This window comes from Chinchilla lanigera, unplaced genomic scaffold (assembly GCF_000276665.1).
Source record: "Chinchilla lanigera isolate Chin_1 unplaced genomic scaffold, ChiLan1.0 scaffold00184, whole genome shotgun sequence".
Classification (NCBI taxonomy): Eukaryota; Metazoa; Chordata; class Mammalia; order Rodentia; family Chinchillidae; genus Chinchilla; species Chinchilla lanigera.
Genome location: NW_004955585.1, coordinates 425,795 through 443,599, shown reverse-complemented (window position 1 = coordinate 443,599; position 17,805 = coordinate 425,795). Strand labels below are relative to the sequence as shown.

At 37.6% G+C, this 17,805-nt stretch overlaps 1 pseudogene; it reads right to left on the bottom strand.

Moving 5' to 3' along the window:
* LOC102005429 overlaps positions 1-17,805 on the bottom strand; it is a 148,533-nt pseudogene that overhangs the window by 12,410 nt on the left and 118,318 nt on the right.

The window sequence follows — 17,805 nt, the reverse complement described above, 5'->3', positions numbered from 1 at the left end:
AAAAAAAAAAAAAAAAAAAAAAAAAAAAAAAAAATACAAAATACAAAATAAAAGGAAAACCACTTAGTCACACAGAACTCTGCAGTATCTCTCTTCCATGACAAAGATAGGGAAAGAGACTTGGCTTTCCAAGTCCAGCCTCTTAAGAACTCATGGACTGGCTGAAGACACTTCTCCTCTGGCATGGAGAGAGAGAGAAAATGAGGGACAGACATGGAGCTGGGGGTCTCGCACTAATCCACCTCCTGTTGCTTGAAGGTGGGAAGAAGCATTCACTTTTAGTAGCCAGTGAAAAACTGATTTTCCATCCTATCCATTAAAGACTGTTTAGTTGCAAAGATAATTTTCGTATCTCTTTTACTACTTAGTGTTGAGCACATCTGCTACGGATTGAATCTAGATGTCCCCCCAAAGCCTCCTGTGCTCATAGGTGGGGACTTTTAGAGTTGGCTGGAGCTGGGGTGTATAGATGCGGGCTAAGGCTATGTGAGTATGGATTAAGAGTGTGATAACTAAGTGAGTCCACTGATTGGTTTCGCATAGCTCTGCATGTGGATAGCAGGAAGGCCCACCCTGCGTGTGGGTGGCATTACCCAAAAGGCTTGTATCCTGGATGGGCTGAACAAGAAAGGGAGGGCTAGTATTTGCTGCTTCCTGCCTGTCATGCCGTGGAGTGTTTGTCCTCTGCCATGCCCCTCTGCCATGCCACCCTGCTGTAGAGCCATCTGACTATGGACTGAAGTGTCTTCAGACTCTGAGCTGAAATAAATCCTTCCTCTTTTTAGCTTGAGGGTAACAGGCATTTTGTCCCCACAACAAGAGAAGTACTAAGATAACATCTGAAGATCTGAAAAATTTCAGTTGATTGTTATATAGGTCGTATTCTCGTGGTGACTAAAACCCTGAGTTTTGAGGTTTCACCAAACAGTTTCCTTTTTCTGAATTAGATCTGAACCCAAGGGATGGTTTAGTTACTGACCAGAAATGCATGTCTTCTTTTCACGTACTTCAATTTCCAAACTGTGCCTCTAGTCCACTTAAAATTCCTCTTCTCCCCTTCCCTCTTCCCAGTGTGCAGATTCTGTCAGATGTCTGGCTAGGTATTACTTAGGTGCTGACAATGTTTCGTGGGAATTAAAATCAATACACCTGCAATATAATGCACAGAGCTGACAAAACCTCCATAACTATTTAGTTCCATATCTCTCTAACCCTGCTAGCTGCTATCTACGGGTGCAGCTTACATTACATAAAAATCAATCATGACCATACCTGGTGAGTCACTAAGAGCCCCATATTCACCAGTCTTGCTGTTTCTATTGCTCTAGCCTGGCAATCACTGCTGTCTTGTGTAAGGTATACACTCGACCACAGGACTTCCCTTACGCCCTTATTTGCTTCCACATCAGTTTCAGAAAAGTCACTTGGTTTCATCATTATATTTGGAGTATGAGCATGAATTCACATCTGCTGCTAAGCACAGACCTCTCAACTAGGCTAGTCTGGGGCTGGACCCGACTTTGTCTTCCAGTTCTATCTCTACTCATTTGAAAGACCCCAAGGGCATATAAGAATTCTGCCTTAGCCTCTGAGGGGCTATTTGCTTAGACCACACTAAAAATCACAAAGACTGGACCTCTCAGAGATTTCACCAACTCATGGTGTTCAGACCATGTATCATAACCATTATTCTAAGGCCATGATCCAATAATATTTCCCAAACTAATCTCAAATTAGAATAGTAGTTTCTCTTACAGTTGGGAAAATAACCTCCCTAAGGGTGCATTTAAATGATGACACCTACTTTCCAGAGTAACTACAAAGTGTCTGGACTCTGAATGGGGACCCGCAATTAAGTTATATTGACAGGCTATAGTCAGTTTCTCCCCCATACCTTTCATTTCCTCTCCTTCCGTATACCCGCAGTTTAATTGTGTCCCACAAAGGTTTGCATGAAAGCTCGGCCCCCAATGCAACAATATTGAGAAATGTTAGACATTTAAGAAGGGAGTCTAGTAGAAAGTTATTAGTCATCAGGGCACCAGCTTCAGAAGTGATTAATGTAGTACTCACAGCACTAAGTTAGTTGCCATGAGAGCAGACTTATAACAGAGCGAGCCTGACCTCACATCACTCTGTTGCACTGACCCTGATGTATGAGGAAATCTGTCATGTCATGACACCACTAGTAAGGCCTCACCAAAGAGCAACAAGATAGGGTCACTTAATCTTGGACTTTCACTTGCCAAAAGTGTAACTTACAGAACTTTTCCTTACAAAATATTGAACCTCCAGCATTTTGCTATAGCAGCACAAGACAGACTAATACAACTATCCAAATTTGTTCACACAAATGACTTTATTTTCCGCCATGCACTGTTCCTTACCCTTTCTGATGGATCTCCTTTTCTTACCACTAAGAAATGAAGATTCTACAGAGTTCTCATCACTTAGCTGACAATAACCACAAAAAGTCATATGACTCATTTTCAAGGATTTGACAGTCCATCCTAGTCCAAACCAAATCTGCAGTCTCGGGGCCAGGGAGTGCAGCTCAGTAGCACAGCACTTGCCTCGCATGTCTGAGGCCCTTTGTTCCATCCCTAGCCCTTCAAAACCAAACAAGTTTGAGCTTGTATCTAATACAAAGCCTGCTCTATTGCTTTTACTCATGCCTTTCGTCTAGTTCAAGCCTGACCTGCGGCTTAGAGGGCTGAGGTTGAGAAGGAGAAATGGCCTGTGTGATTGGCTTTTCCTCCATTTTTTGCCTTAGAATCTAGGTAGAAGAGGTAGTTAAAAGGAAAGAACAGAAAGATTCTTTACTTAGCGGTGGGAATTTTTGTTTTAACTTAACTGTACATGCCTTGTGTAGCTGGTAACTAAGTGCTAGCTCCTTTGGGGGCTGCATCTATAAGCTCTTCAGAAAATTGTCTCTAGGGACCTCAGGACTACGTGGTTTTTCGAAATATGGGAAAATATATTTTTACCAAAACTTCATAAGCCTTCTACATTCTCACTGAAATTATATCCCAGATCCTGTTTCCCCAGAAGATTGTCACCTTAGGAACATGAGGGCTCCAACCTGGCCACCTTCTATGACATCTGCCGTCTAGGAATGCAAGTTCCTTATTCTTGCCACGGTGGGTGGCAATATGCAGGCTGCCCGGGGATGCTCTCTCATCCTGTTCTACGGCTACAGACAGTGTCAAACAGCCTTTGCTACTCTCCACAGAGGAAGTAAAAACAAATAGATGTTTGCTTTTTTTTCTAAATAAGAGACACAGATCAAGCTTCTTGAGTACTGTCTTATCGTATTTCACTCTTCTGTCAGCATGAGGAAAATTAATGCTTTGTTTTTATGTACTTTTTATCTACTTATTTTCTGTGGCTCAGCGAGCACCCAGCTGGAGAATCATATAAGCTTCCCTCGCTGCAAACAGCACCAACTGCTGTAAATGATTCTCTTAGAGGGCCCTCCCAAGGCTGGGGACAAAGAAAGGGAAAATGAAAAGCTACACTCCTCTTAGGCACGCCTACAGTGAGCATACTTCTCCCTCCTATTAATATCCACTTAAAATGATTGCACATATTTCAACAAATTCAGAATTTTCTAGTCTACTCTCTATGTAGGCTGGTAGTAATGATGAGGCTTTCAGGGCCCATTAGTCACACTTTGTTAAGTCTTATTGGAGCAGGAGATTAGGGCATGGAAGGCTAGCTAGGAAAGTGGATGTGATCTGTTAATTGCACAATTCCAGGACACATATACAGAACAGTTCCCAAAGCGCTGCATGTGGACTTCTCAGGAGAGCTTGAGCAGTTTTGGCTGTGATAGCCTAGACCTGACATCAGCCTAAAGAGTGGGTGATCACCATTGAGCCCTCTCTTACTGTGTTCTTTCACGATGGTTCACCCTCACACCGTAGAGCATACTTCTTTTCCTACTTCTTCTTGGTCCAAACTCACTGTGCAGAGCCTGTTTCTTTCCCTACATTTAATGAATATAACACCTTGCTACCACAGTTCTCTAACCTAGAAATCATTTCTATATAATATCATAGGAATGTGTCTAGAAAACACTATTGAGAAAGTGGAAGTATTTCTCATCCATTATTTTCACATTTATAGTCTTAACCATTACACAAAACACAAGTTTTCCATTCCTGCAGAAAAGGTCTATTCAACATCCTGTTGCACAGTAAGAAAGGGCACGCATAGATAATGTGAATATATCACTGGTGCCTTTCATTGAAACAGCAGACCCTTGGGTTAGAAAGAGAGAAGGAGAACAGAAGAGACTGAGGAAGGAAGAGGGAGGAAGAGGATACAGGGAGTGAAAAATGAACACAAGAGACAAGAACAACTAAAAGGGTCCAGGTAAATCTCCATATTACTTTACTTCACACGTGACTTTTTTCAAGTCTGTATCCCCAGAATGCAATTAAAAGATGTTGCACATAATTTGAACATCCTCAGAATCTCAGTGTTGTGCATTTTTGAAGCATGAAGTATTTCTCTGTGCAGAATGTGGTTCCTGATTAAAGATACCTCTTTTCTATGCAATGCATAACCCTGTAGTGGTGAATTTTATGTGTCAACTTGATTGACCAGGGGTGCCTAGATACTTGGTCAAACTCCTGGGACTCACTGCCTTCATCCTTAAACTGAACAAATAATAGTACTCACATCGAGGTTTTGGTGAGGAGTGTGTTATTAAATAGGTGTTAAATACTTAGAACGGTGCCTGGCAAGTAGTTGTAGTTGCCATGGTTATCAGGAAGAAGCTCGCCATCAGAATGAAGTACTGGGAACTGATGACTTGAAACGACATCACTGCTGAAGCACTTTGCCAGTGCGCCACTCATCAGACATAACAGAAATTTTAGTAAGCAGCTCCACTACTTCATAGATGAGTGATTGGATAAAGTGCATCTTCACCAGTTCCGTGTTTTGTAAAACTGGGATAATAACAGTACTTCAGTCACAGTGTTGTTACAAATTAAGGAGATAATGGCTGTGTAAATGTTTTGCAAATCTTAGATATAGTTTAATATTAGCTACCATTTTTGAAAATTCACAAAGACATTGAGTGGATGCATTAGGTTTTCTTTAAAAACACTGATCTTAAGTTATAACTTAAAGAGTCAAACTGAAGAAAAACTCTTGTAATAACAAAGATGAGTAGATGCTGAAAAAGAATCCTCTCCAGATTGGCAGAACTCATTTTCTTAGGACTCATTACTAAAGACCTTTTGCAGGGGAGTGAGGTTAACATTTTTAGGATTAGATGAAAGTATTTTCAGCAATATACTTAATTTCTTAGAACAAAAAGTTTTATTCATGGCCAGTTAAATAAATTTTTATAAAAATTCTTTAGTAATTTCTGCTCCTCAGTTCTGAATATCCCATTCTGTTACTAGGACCTTGAAAAGTCATCTGGAAGATATGCTTTAAAGCTCTGATACTTGGGGACATGTTCTTTCTGAAGTAATGTAGAACAGAAATCTGTAATTTCAGTATTATGGGAGTTTAGGGATTTTCAGAAAACATATTATAAGAACCCTATTCTAGACCATCTGACATGATTATTTGGGAGCAAATAGGAGATCTTACCCAATAAATGCTAAATATTTTAAATCTCTTTTTAAGGCTAGGCAATTTTTGGTTATAATGCAGAGCTAAAGAACCCTAGTGGAGGGTTCTTTAGTTATAATGGATTCTTTGGTTATAATGCAGTGCTAAAGAACCCTAATGGAGGCATCTTTTCCTTATCCACTGTAATAGAGGCAGTCAGGGTTAAATAATTTACTTTTGAAACATATCCACAACCCCACCTTTTGAAGAGTGAAGGAACAGCACATGCAAAGTTAAAATCATCTTATTACTTGCATCGTTTCAGGTTGTTCTGCCATAACACTCACTCATTTTGACTATTTTTTCCCTGATGCTCTCAAGAATCCATGCCCTTCAACTTATACTGCGTCTCTCCACATCCATTTTAATGTTTCCTTGATTTGCCAACCAAAAGTATGTGATTTTGTCACTTTAAAGAACTCACTTAGGCACCTGCAGTCTTAACTTGGCTGCCTCCTTAGCTGAATGCTCCAGAGCTCCAGCAAGAGATGCTGTTGATACCAGTTCCAGCTCTGCAAGAGAAGAAAACAGTAAGACTGGGTCAAGTATTATACGAATAAGTTTTCACATTACAAGAACCAACTTATGGCATCTTAAATGTTTCTTTTTAAAAAGTTCATGAAATTGCTTTTCTTTCAACAATTAGTTGTATCAAATAATTACAGCTATCTAAATTTGTTAACCAATACTACGGTTTCTCTTCAGATCATATAAATCTTTCACTTTTACTAGATTTGTTAACCAGTACATAAAGAAATACACACATCAGCACACACACACATAGATATACAGACGTCTATTCTTGTTCAGCAAAATAAATAGTACAGTCATGAGATATGTTTATATGAGCTAACTTAGTGTGAACTGGTAGAATACAGAGCACTGATAACTATACATACATGTAGCTATATAATTAGTAATAGAGTTTCATAGCTATATATTATATACATAATTATATATATATAATTATATATATAAGACAAAAAATAATATTCCCAGATTTACAAACATGGTTCTTTTATACAAACAATTCTAAGCCATCATTTCCTATAGTAGTAAAGCAAACCATGCATTTTTCTTCAAAAGAACTTCGTTAGTTGGCTTGTCAATGTATTGTTATCCCAATACACAGTAAGTCCAGTATACTTATGAGAGTATACTCACAGTCTTATTTCTTTTTTTTTTTTTTTTTTTTCCTCCGGTACCAGGAACCGAACTCACGACCTTGTGCTTGCTAGGCAGGCGCTTTGCCGCTGAGCTAAATCCCCAGCCCCTCACAGTCTTATTTCAAATATAACTTCTTTTTTCCCAAAAACAAATTAATATAGCACACTATAAAATCTCCTTCTTTTGCTATCTTCAGTTAAAACACTCAGGTGTCCTGATGTCAGATGTTGTACACCTTTTAAACAGCCTAAAAACCTTTGTCAAGTCACACGTGTGTGTTGCTTCAAGAACTGATTCTTTGAGTAGGATCTCACTACTACCTAAGTTATTTCCTGTTGGTTGAGAAAATATGTGAACTCTTAGGTCTTTAGGAAAACTACCTAGTTCACTCCCAGTTACTTATTCAAAAAAAATTCATTAGTGAATTTTTCAAGAAGAGCACAGTTAATTAACTCCTTGTGGTATTGGCACACATAATTCTGAGTTTCTTAGTGAACATTGATTACCTGTGGAAAAGTCAGCTGCTTAAACATTGTTTTATTTATGTTACAAAGTTATTTATTCAGTTGACCTCAGCATAATGAACACAGATGATGTAAATTTAGCTCAATTCAATTAAATCAGATCATCTGGTAAAATACACTATTCACCAGCAATGCATTTCTTTCACTGTTTGCATAAATTTTTTCCCCTAAGTTACTTGTCAAAATATAACCACGTATTATCCAGTTTCAATATGCTGAAGTCTAGAGGAACATTCCAATATCCCTTCTTGCTATTAAAAACATCCAGCTGCAGTTACAGCACTACTGACTTTTCTATAAAAGCTTTTTAAATACAGTGCATGAACAGGGAAATGGCCAAGTTTTGCCCTGGATCCTGGACTGGCTGCTCAGCGGTGCTTCTTCTTTCAAAAGCTTTCCTACATGAAATCATGGTTTTGTGCACAAGGGCAGCCATTGTCTGCTTCACGTTGAAGAATGCAGGCTAAAACCTGTAAGGTTCATATGTGGGAATTAAGAAGCTATGAGCTCGTTTTGTTTGTCCAGGCTGTTACTGGGAACGGAAGTGTGCGTAATTGCCACAGGCAATGAGACTTTGTTTAAATGAGATAAATGACTGCAGTGGAACCCCAAGCTGTGCAAATGAAAACCGTGCCTCAGATGGGAAGAAGGAAGTTGTTTCATACTTACAGGAAAACTTTACTTTGTGGATATATTTTACTTGCTTTTCTTTTTAATTACAAACACATTTCATTTTAACACATTTTAATTATTCTAACTCATTTTAAAGTCACTTAAGCAAATAGTTTCTAAACTGTGCTTGGCAGAAGCGTTCATTGGCCAGTCCATGGGAGAGGAACCTGGGAGAGGGGGACACTCAATTCCTTAGGCCCTGAAAGTAGGTTTCTATCCCTTTTACTACATAGCCATCTTCTGTACAATATTTCAATTAACTCCATTACTAAGAAAACTGAAACCATTTCACTGAAAAACTTCCCTTGCTAGAACTCATGTTTTTAATGTACTCCAAGTTCTGTTAGTTGTGAATCATTTGTTCTCATTATGGGCTGTGTGAAAATTAGTGAACATAATTAGGATGCCTGCTCTACAAAGAAGCTATTGCTTTTCGCAGAGATGAGACTTGAATTCAGACTGAAGAGTTCACTTTTGGCATTCTGCTTAATCTGTCTGAAAAGCCTCTTCTTCCTTCCTCTTTAATATTTTGGAAGGGCATTTCTAAGTGACTGGAATGCATGAAAAGAAATTTTGGATATAAAATATCACCCGGATTTCCTCTACTCATAAAGCAACAACAGTCGAATGAAAATGAGTGCCTTGAATAATCTGCTACTTAATTTCAAAGCTGGAAAATCTGACCCTGTGCTAGGTTTATTGATAATCTACAGGAGCAATTTAAATTGCTATGACTTTGCTTTGGTAAAAACCAGTCTTTTGCTTTTAATTTTAAATTCTTTTCATAAACCAATACTTTACAGTGTTGATGGAGCTGGAAACTGTACTACTCCCTGGGCCTAATGTGCCGTTTGTCCATGTAAGTGTCAAGGTAAGTTAGCGCAGACACTGTCTGCTTCCATCCACTAGGACGGGGCAAGTCCCATTAGGTTATTGCTCATGGGGTTGACCCTAAGGTAGATAAATTTGCAAACTGTATCAAGACTAAAGGAAATTTTATTTAAATCAACCTAAGATTGTATAGGTTAAGAAGAGAACCACAATCACTGTCAGAGAAGCCGAGGTAGAAGAGAAAAAAATGGGGCTAAGCTTTAAGTATGAAAGGTGAGTCAATGACAAATACAGGAGCACAGCAGCATAGGTGCCCTGGAGGGAGAGATGAGACCCAAGATCAAGCGTGAGTAACGAATACAGTTCAAATATAATGCAGACATTGTAAGGAAGGTAGCCACACTGTTTCTTTCAAAATCATGGCTTAGCCACTTACTCATAGTATGGCTTTGAAGACTTATCATTAAGCCCTCTCTACACGTGGGTTTAAGTATTTTTGAAATATGGATATCAATGCCTAACTTACAAATATGTTGTAAGGTGTCAAGATGTAAAAATGACCACTGTTCCCGGTACCGGAGAAAAACAAAAAAAAAAAAAAAGGGGGGGCTGGGGATTTAGCTCAGCGGCAAAGCGCCTGCCTGGCAAGCGCAAGGTCGTGAGTTCGGTTCCCGGTACCGGAGAAAAACAAACAAAAAAAAAAATGACCACTGTTGTGTCAGTATATAGTAGACATTCAATTGTCTCTGTTATGACTTTAGTAAGATTATTATCAAGAAAGCAAACACAAATAACGTTTTCTGTTTGGAACAGTTTTGCAGGAAGGGAGTCCTAGATGTAATGGGTCACTAGCGAAGCAATGTGAAAACCAAGTACAATCCTTCAAGAGTGGAATAAGGGTTGCCAATAATAAAAGATAATATTTATTTAGTGCTTCCTCTGTATCAAGCATTGTGTTAATAATATATTACATACATCGTTTCACGTGATCCTCGTGACCAGCAGTAAGATTAGTGGTGTCTTGATCTCACTTTATAAATTGAGACCCAGGTTCACAGAGGTTGACGTGCTTGAAGTTCAGAATAAACGACAGGTAGTTGGGACTCAAGCGCAGGTCTATGAGTTCCTAGAACTTCTGATCATTTTGTTATATGACACTGTGCTCTCAAGTTTCTTCCTAATTTAGAAGTTTCAGATCATGTTGCTTGGTCACCGCTACTTACATATCCAATCTGGGCTAAAATATCTTTTGTTGCCTGTCCTACCACCGGCCTATACTGGGTTCCCTTAAGTATTATTAGTAAGATGACTTTCTTCTCCTTCATATCATTTAACAGTTTATTTGTGGACATCTAACTGTATACCATATAATTATCTGTCTGCTCCTAACACACTGCAGTCCCAAGAGGGCAGGGGCCATATGTGTTTTATTCACCACTCAACAACCAGCACAGTGGCTACTATATAATACAAAGATTGGTGTTAACAAGTATGCACTGAGGGATCACCAATGGCTAATAGTAGTTGAAACCAAAAGAACAGAACAACTAAGTGAAAAGCCTGGGGGGAAATGTGTTTTATAGCTAATAATAACATCCATATCTCATGCACTTAAAATGTGCCAAGGATATGCTATGGGCCTGAAGTATAATGGTTAATTTAAGACTCATAAGAAACACCCCAGTGGAGCTAATACAGAAACTAAGGTAGAAATACAAATACAGAAAATGAGACAAATTTGATTAAGTAATTTTTATAATCACACAACACTTAGTTTGTCCCAACTCACAAATGAAAGAAAAAAGTATGATGCACGAATCACCAAGATCTGTTCATTGCAGTCCTAGGCCCTTTCCTCATAGCTGAGACACAATGCTTGACACCCACGACTTAGAGGAGAGAGAAGTTGATTTTGGCTCACCTTTCAGTTCACAGTCTGCTGGCTCTGAGGTAGAACTGCATCGCAGAGGACAGCTGAGGAGAGCAAGGAGGTAAAGCTTTAAAAAATGTATTGGCTTAGGGATACACGGAACAACGGAGGAGTAACAGATGGCTGAAATCTTGTTGGCTAGGTTAAGTATATTTGGGTGTGGCCATAAAGTCAGATGTTTACTTCCGCCCTTAAACTCAAGTGGATTCCACATGAAAAGTTTACAACACTGGATCATTAAAAAAGAGAAGATATGGATAATATTTTAAAAATATGCTAGCAGAGGCTATTGTAAAATCATTACATTTCAATAATTACTTAAAAGATATGTAGTCAAGACAAGATGCCTTTATACTACAATTTGAGTAGGTCCCTTCTATAATACAGGTGGTGCTTGTGAGAGTATCAAGAGGTGGGCCCTTTAGAGGACCACTGAGAGCTCCTCTCTAAAAGCCAGCAGATTATGGGCTGAAAGGTGAGAGCCAAACTAAGGTGAACAGGATTATGGTCCTCATCAATGAGACTAAAGGGAGCATCTTAGACCTTCTACCCCTTCTACCATGTGAGGACACAACAAGAACATGTCATCCATGAAAAAGGGGCCGTCCCCACTAACATTTCCATTCTTTATAAATTACTCAGTCCCAGGTATTCTATTGTAGTAGCACAGGATGGAATAAGGCACCTTACTTATTTATATATATATTTATTTATTTAACCATTAGTGACGATTTTCAAATCATTGTACCAACTCAAGGCTATTGGTGATACAATGACATGGAGAACACAGTATATTCCCTAGAGTGAGTATATGCTGAGACAATTTAGAAAGCAATTTAGATAGATTTGCTAATAATATGCATTAGTTTATTATCCATAACCCAGTTGTTATGGTTTGTGTCTAGTGTCCCCTCCAAGCCTTATGCATCAGTAGGTGGGGCTTTTTCAGAGGTGGCTGAATCTAGAGTGTGTGATTGATTTATGATGCAATGCTGGGGTGAAGGGTGCTAGGATTAAGGGTGGGTGATTGCTGGATTGGTCCACTGACTGGATTTGCACTGCCCCAATCCTGTAGACAGCATACAATATAAGGGACAGAAAGAAGCATGTTTCTCCCTTTTATTTGGCTTTCTTTTGTTGTCTTCTGCCATCATTGGACTGCTTCTCCTTTGCAATGCATGTGTGCTGTGCCGCCCTACCTTGGAGCCAGCCGATTATGGGCTAAAACCTCTTCAATCTGTGAGCTAAATAAGCCTTTCCCGCTTTAACTTTGGGTGTCAGGTATTTTGTCTCAGCAACAAGAGAAAAGTAACTAAAACACCACTTTAGCAGTCCTGCAAAAAAAAAAAAAAAAAAAAAAAACCCTCGGTGGTAGACTACTGTGCCTAGAATAAGCCCTAGACTTCTCACAGTGATCTATAATATCCTCAGTGGCCTGTCCACCTACCTCACCCCTCCCACTCTTGGATTCACCCCAGTGCCCTAGTTCGTCAGTATTCTTTCATCCCACCTCTGAGTGTTTACATGGGTATAATCTCAGGCCTTATAAAACTAACACATAACAAAATAACTATGATTCTCATCATAATTCCAATGGGCTACAGGTTGCATCTACTCCTTGTGCTCCTCCAGGCACACATTCTCAATTCTCCATCCTGCTGTGTGGCCCAAAAGGCTGATCTGTATGGACTGCATCTCGTTCTCTTTTGCTGTCCCTTCTTGATTGAGTATGGCCAGCAAAGAGACACAAGCAGGAATTCCAAAGACGTGGAAAGTAAAGTCAGAATATTTAGTTCCCTGCTTCCCTCCCAGCCTGATGCCATGGCTGGGCCCTATACCGAAGACTCCAAATTCCATTGGTAACCCCCTCTCAGACTGAAGTAAGATCTGCTGTCCCTTCAAACTTCAAACTGAGGAGTAGTCAATGGCCTGGGCTACAGCTAGCTTGAGGGTCCTTCAGCATCCCTTTTCTGCATCCCTCAGCTCATTCACACCCAAGCCTTTACTGAGTTCTCCTAATTATGTAGGTGAATGTGTCACTTGTTTTCTGCCAGACTCTGACAGATACAGATCTATTTTTGGAACTGGATAACATGATTTTAATGTTTATAGAAAACTAATGCCTCAAGAATAGCTAAGAGCTTTGTGGAAAAGAATAGTGAAGAAATATTTGCTCAACCAAATACAAAAATTTACAGTATAATTATAATACTAGAGTACTGACACCAAAATGACAAATAAAGGACTAAATCAAAATTAAAAGTCCACAATAAAATGTTCAAGAATACATAGGGATTTACTTCAGTGAAGAAAGGGTGATTTATTTTTTAATGGTGCAGAAATAATTCTAATCAGGCAGAAAATTAATTTAGACTTGTACATTCCACCAAATAAAAAAATGAATTCCAGATGGATTGAGGACCTAAAAATAAAAAGTGAAATAGTAAAGATTAGCTAAAATTTAGAAAAATATTTGTGTAAATCTGAATTGGAGGATACATTCCTAAACAAAGTAAAAGGTAAGAAGCAGTAAATTTAGTTATAGTTGTATACATTTAGAAATTAAAATGTGTTCAATAGATAGAAGTACATCACAAAGACAAATAACTGCAACATATATTACAGATAAAATATAATAATTACTACATGAGCTTTTTACTATAAATGTGTTAAATGAGCAATGGAAAAATCAGCAAAATATATCAATAGGGATTAATAGGAAACAAGCCACTAATAAATATTTGAAATGCCGCTGAAACTTTATAATTAGTAAAATGTATGGTAAAGTAACAATGGTGATTTTTTGCCCATACCATTTGCTAAAATTACAGGAGATTGGTAACATCTAGAGAGCATGCTGGAACAATAACATTCTTACTTATTAATGGAAGGGCATGAAATATTACCAAAATTATGAAATTAGAGACAGATATATCTATCAAATCTAAAAAACTAACCCAGCAGTCTCATTTCGGAGAATCTGTCCAAGAGAGCAACCTGTCTTCGCACATAAAGGTCTGCAAACAGGAATGTTTATTGCATCATTATTTGTGAGGATAAAAGCTGGAAACTGCTGATTTGATTCACCACTAGTGAAATCCAGTAAATTCTACTTTGCCACTCTTACAGAATGTAAAAACTATTTCAGTAGTTAACTGCACCTCTACTAACCTAGAAAAAGGTTTTTCCACTTTAGCGCTGCTGACATTTGGAGCAGGATAATTCTTTGTTGACCCAAAGGATGGCTCTCCTCAGCATTGTGGCATGTCAGTCAGCATCCCTACCCTCTACTCACTAAATGTCAGTGGCATGACCCCTCCCTCCTCCAGTGAAGGCAGACCAAAATGTCTCCAAGCACACCCAAATGTGATGGTGGGCCGAGGAAAAATTTTTCCCTAATAACAACCGCTAACTTAAGGTGAGGCTCTGAAATATTTCTGCATGAGACAAGCAAGTTGCAGAATAACGGATTTAGGATGAAAGAATTTTGTAAAACGAATGATAATAATAAAATCGTGTGTGTGTGTGTGTGTGTGTGTAGGTTTGTATCTCTTTGTGAGCTGAATAAACATATTTTAGTATGAGAATAAGCAGCTGGTTATTGGTTATTCTAGCACCTCAGTAGGATGGAAATAAAGGCAAAGGGGAAAGATTAACAACATATTTATATTTATTTTCCTTGTTCCACTAGTTACAATGAGCAAATATTACACTTTTTAAAAACACAGTTAAGAAAGAAAAATAATTTTGTGATTTAGCAACAAGAAATAAAGGGCAGTCAAGTGTTGTGCTAACTGAAAGAAATTGCTTAAAGTTTCAAAGCTTCAAATTACTACATCCATAAAAATGAGATAATGAAACCCCTCACAGTAAATGTTATTAGATTTGTATAAGAGTCATGTCATTTCACCTTCATGAGAATGCTGACATTAGATCAAACTCACAAATTTCTCATGAGGTTCCATTGTAAAAATGTAAAATAATTTTGGTAAAAATCAACGTGGATGCAAATGCAAAATTACAATAAATCACGTACTTAAGAAAGCACACTGATTGCTAAAATGTTGGCTTCCTATTTGGAACATATTCACTTCACCACCAAGAGGTGATAATATGTGTAAACTAGATATTACTACTACTTTAATCTTTACTATTAGACAGCATTCTAATAGGTTATGATTATTATGTACTTAGGTCTATGTATATGGCAGGCGTTTTTCTAAGTGTTACATCTGCTACCTCACTCACCACTATTTATGGATGATTTATAGAAGATGAAACTCCAACACTAAGAGTTAACAAATTTATTAAGGTCACAAAGCCAGAAGGTGGCTACACTGGGATAGGATTCCAATCCAGACATTTAAACTCCTCTGATGGCTTGGATGAGGCCCACCTGCATGACGAAGGATAATACCTCTTTATAGTAAACTGATAATAAATGCTAATCACATGTACATGGGTATAGTAGTAAATACATTCACATCAAATATACCATAGTAAGGCCAGTGTGGTGCACGCCTGTAATCCCAGCACTGGGGAGGCTGAGGAAGGAGGATTGCCATGAATTCGAGGCCAGTCTGAACTGCACAGTGAGACCCTATGAAAAAAAACCCATAAAAATATATAAATAAGGTTCATTTAGAACCATAAACGCACTCCATTATTTAATAAAACTCTCAATTGAGAAGAGCAATAGATGATATTTATCATATTTATGAACACCATTTAAAGATATACTAATGAAGCAATTTAATATTGATTCCAAATCCAGACACAAATGGATAGTTCAAATGATATTAGGTACATTTGGTATTTATGATTTTTAAAAAGTTAAATTTCTATTTTAAAACTATATTCTACAGTGTGAGAGTGCTGAATTTTAAAACAGAAAACCTCAAAAACACAGATTGACAGAGCCATTACACATAATTAACTGTGGAAAACATGCTATAAGGAAATCCAGAGCATTATGACATTTTCCTAAAATCCAACAATATTCAAAGAGTCCCTTCGCTGATTTTTAGCGGTTGATATGCATTTGTTTGACCATGGAAGCATGCTGCTGGTGCATTATCAATAAAACAAGTGGGTGGCAATAAGGAACTTTAAGGAGACAGATTTTTATCATTTAATGCACATATATCACATTGGTAATTAAACAATAAAATGTTATTTCTTAAAATGGAAGAATTGGTTATTAGATTATTTTATGATTTCAATTCCACGTAAATTTTCTAAATTAATAGTGTCCTGACCACCTAAAGGGCTTATTAGAATAAGCAAGATTAATAAGAAAAACAATTACAATGCTTATTGTTTACTAAGTGCTTTCAGCCAAGTACTAAATGCTTAAACACGAATTAGTAGTTTTTAATCTTAAGAATAACTCCAAGCCATGTGTTATGATTTATGTCTTCTGCAGAACCAATGTGTGTGAAAATATCTGCAGAAAAGAAAACTCTGCAGAGAAAAAGAATACATGATATTGCAAAACACAACTTTATGTTTGCCATGTATTTGAATGTTTCACAGCATAGTAAATTCTTTTCAAAAATATATTTACAAATTTGACAAGCTTTACATACTCTGAGTAGCTTTCAATTGCTGAGACTAACTTCTACTGTTAAGTTGCAGCTTCCTACAGTGCAGCATTAGTCAGTGTGGCACTCACAATGTGAGGAGAGAATAATAAATTTTCCTTATCAGTCTCTTTTCATTGCTTAGTGTAAATATTATTTTTATACTTAAAATATTGAAGATTTTTTTAAAACAAATATACAATTGTTTTCTGACTTTTCCTCATCAGTTAAGTAATGATAATAGGCTCAAAGTGTTGTTTTTGTGAAAATAGTACAAAATTCCTCTTATCACTAGTAATAATAAAAATAAAGAAAATATTCATGTTCACAATGTGTTTGTTTACATGTGCATAAGGTTGCTGGCTGTTTCCATGTATTGCATCCCACTTGCTACTGGCAAAACGCTCATGAGACACATTATTTGTACATCTCAGATTTGTCCAGAGAGTTAAATAAACCAACAAAAGGAGAAATGCCTTGATGAACGAAAAGTGATCAAAATCCAGAATCTATTTCATTATCATAAATTTTTCTTCCATGTATAACAAATCTCAGTTCCTTAAATCAAGTATATGGAATTCCCTTTTAACACGTCCTTATATCCCTCACCAGGGTTTAACATGTTCCCGCCTGCCTGAACTGCTGGTGGTACATGTATGACTATCCCATCAGGAAATTTGTACCACTGGCAGTACACATGGGATTAATCACTTTTATCAAGTTTTTTTACTAATAAAATTAAATTAGAGCTGCCAGGCAGTGAGACATACAAATTATGGACCCATCATGAATGTGTTAAATGCATCAGGTAATGCTTTCTTATTAAGGTCAGTGATTAATTTGATATCGCACTTTCTCTAGGCTGCAGTGCCCAGTTTGAGCAAACTTTAGTCTAGATGCTGCTGTATAGGTAGGTTTTAGATGTAATTGACATTGAAATCAGAAACTTTGAGTAATGTGAATTACACTCCATAATGAGGGGGTAGGCCTCATCCACTCAGATGAAAGCCTTCAGAGAAAAGATTCTTTTCTTAAAACTGTAACATGGAAACCGCCTGAGATTACATTATCTCTGAGCTGCCCTACAAATTTTGAACTGAAGATTGAAATAACTCTTCTCTGGGTCGCTAGCAGCCTGACAGCTTGCTTCACATGTTTTAAATTTGAACTTCTTAGCAGCCACAATTGTGAGCTGATTCCTTAGAAATAAATACTTCTGTCAAAAAAACTAGACAGATAGATGACAGGTAGATAGATAGATGATAGATAGATAGACAGATAGATAGATAGATAGATGATATCTGAGTTTCAGGAAGCTATCCAGAGAACCCTGTATTTGGTGGAAACAGGTTTCCTGTATATTAAAAACAAATTCAATTATGCCTCATTAAATAACAAATGCTGAGCAATGGGTATTGTCTGACTTTACTTTGCACCTATGCTTTATTAGACATAAGCACAGTAT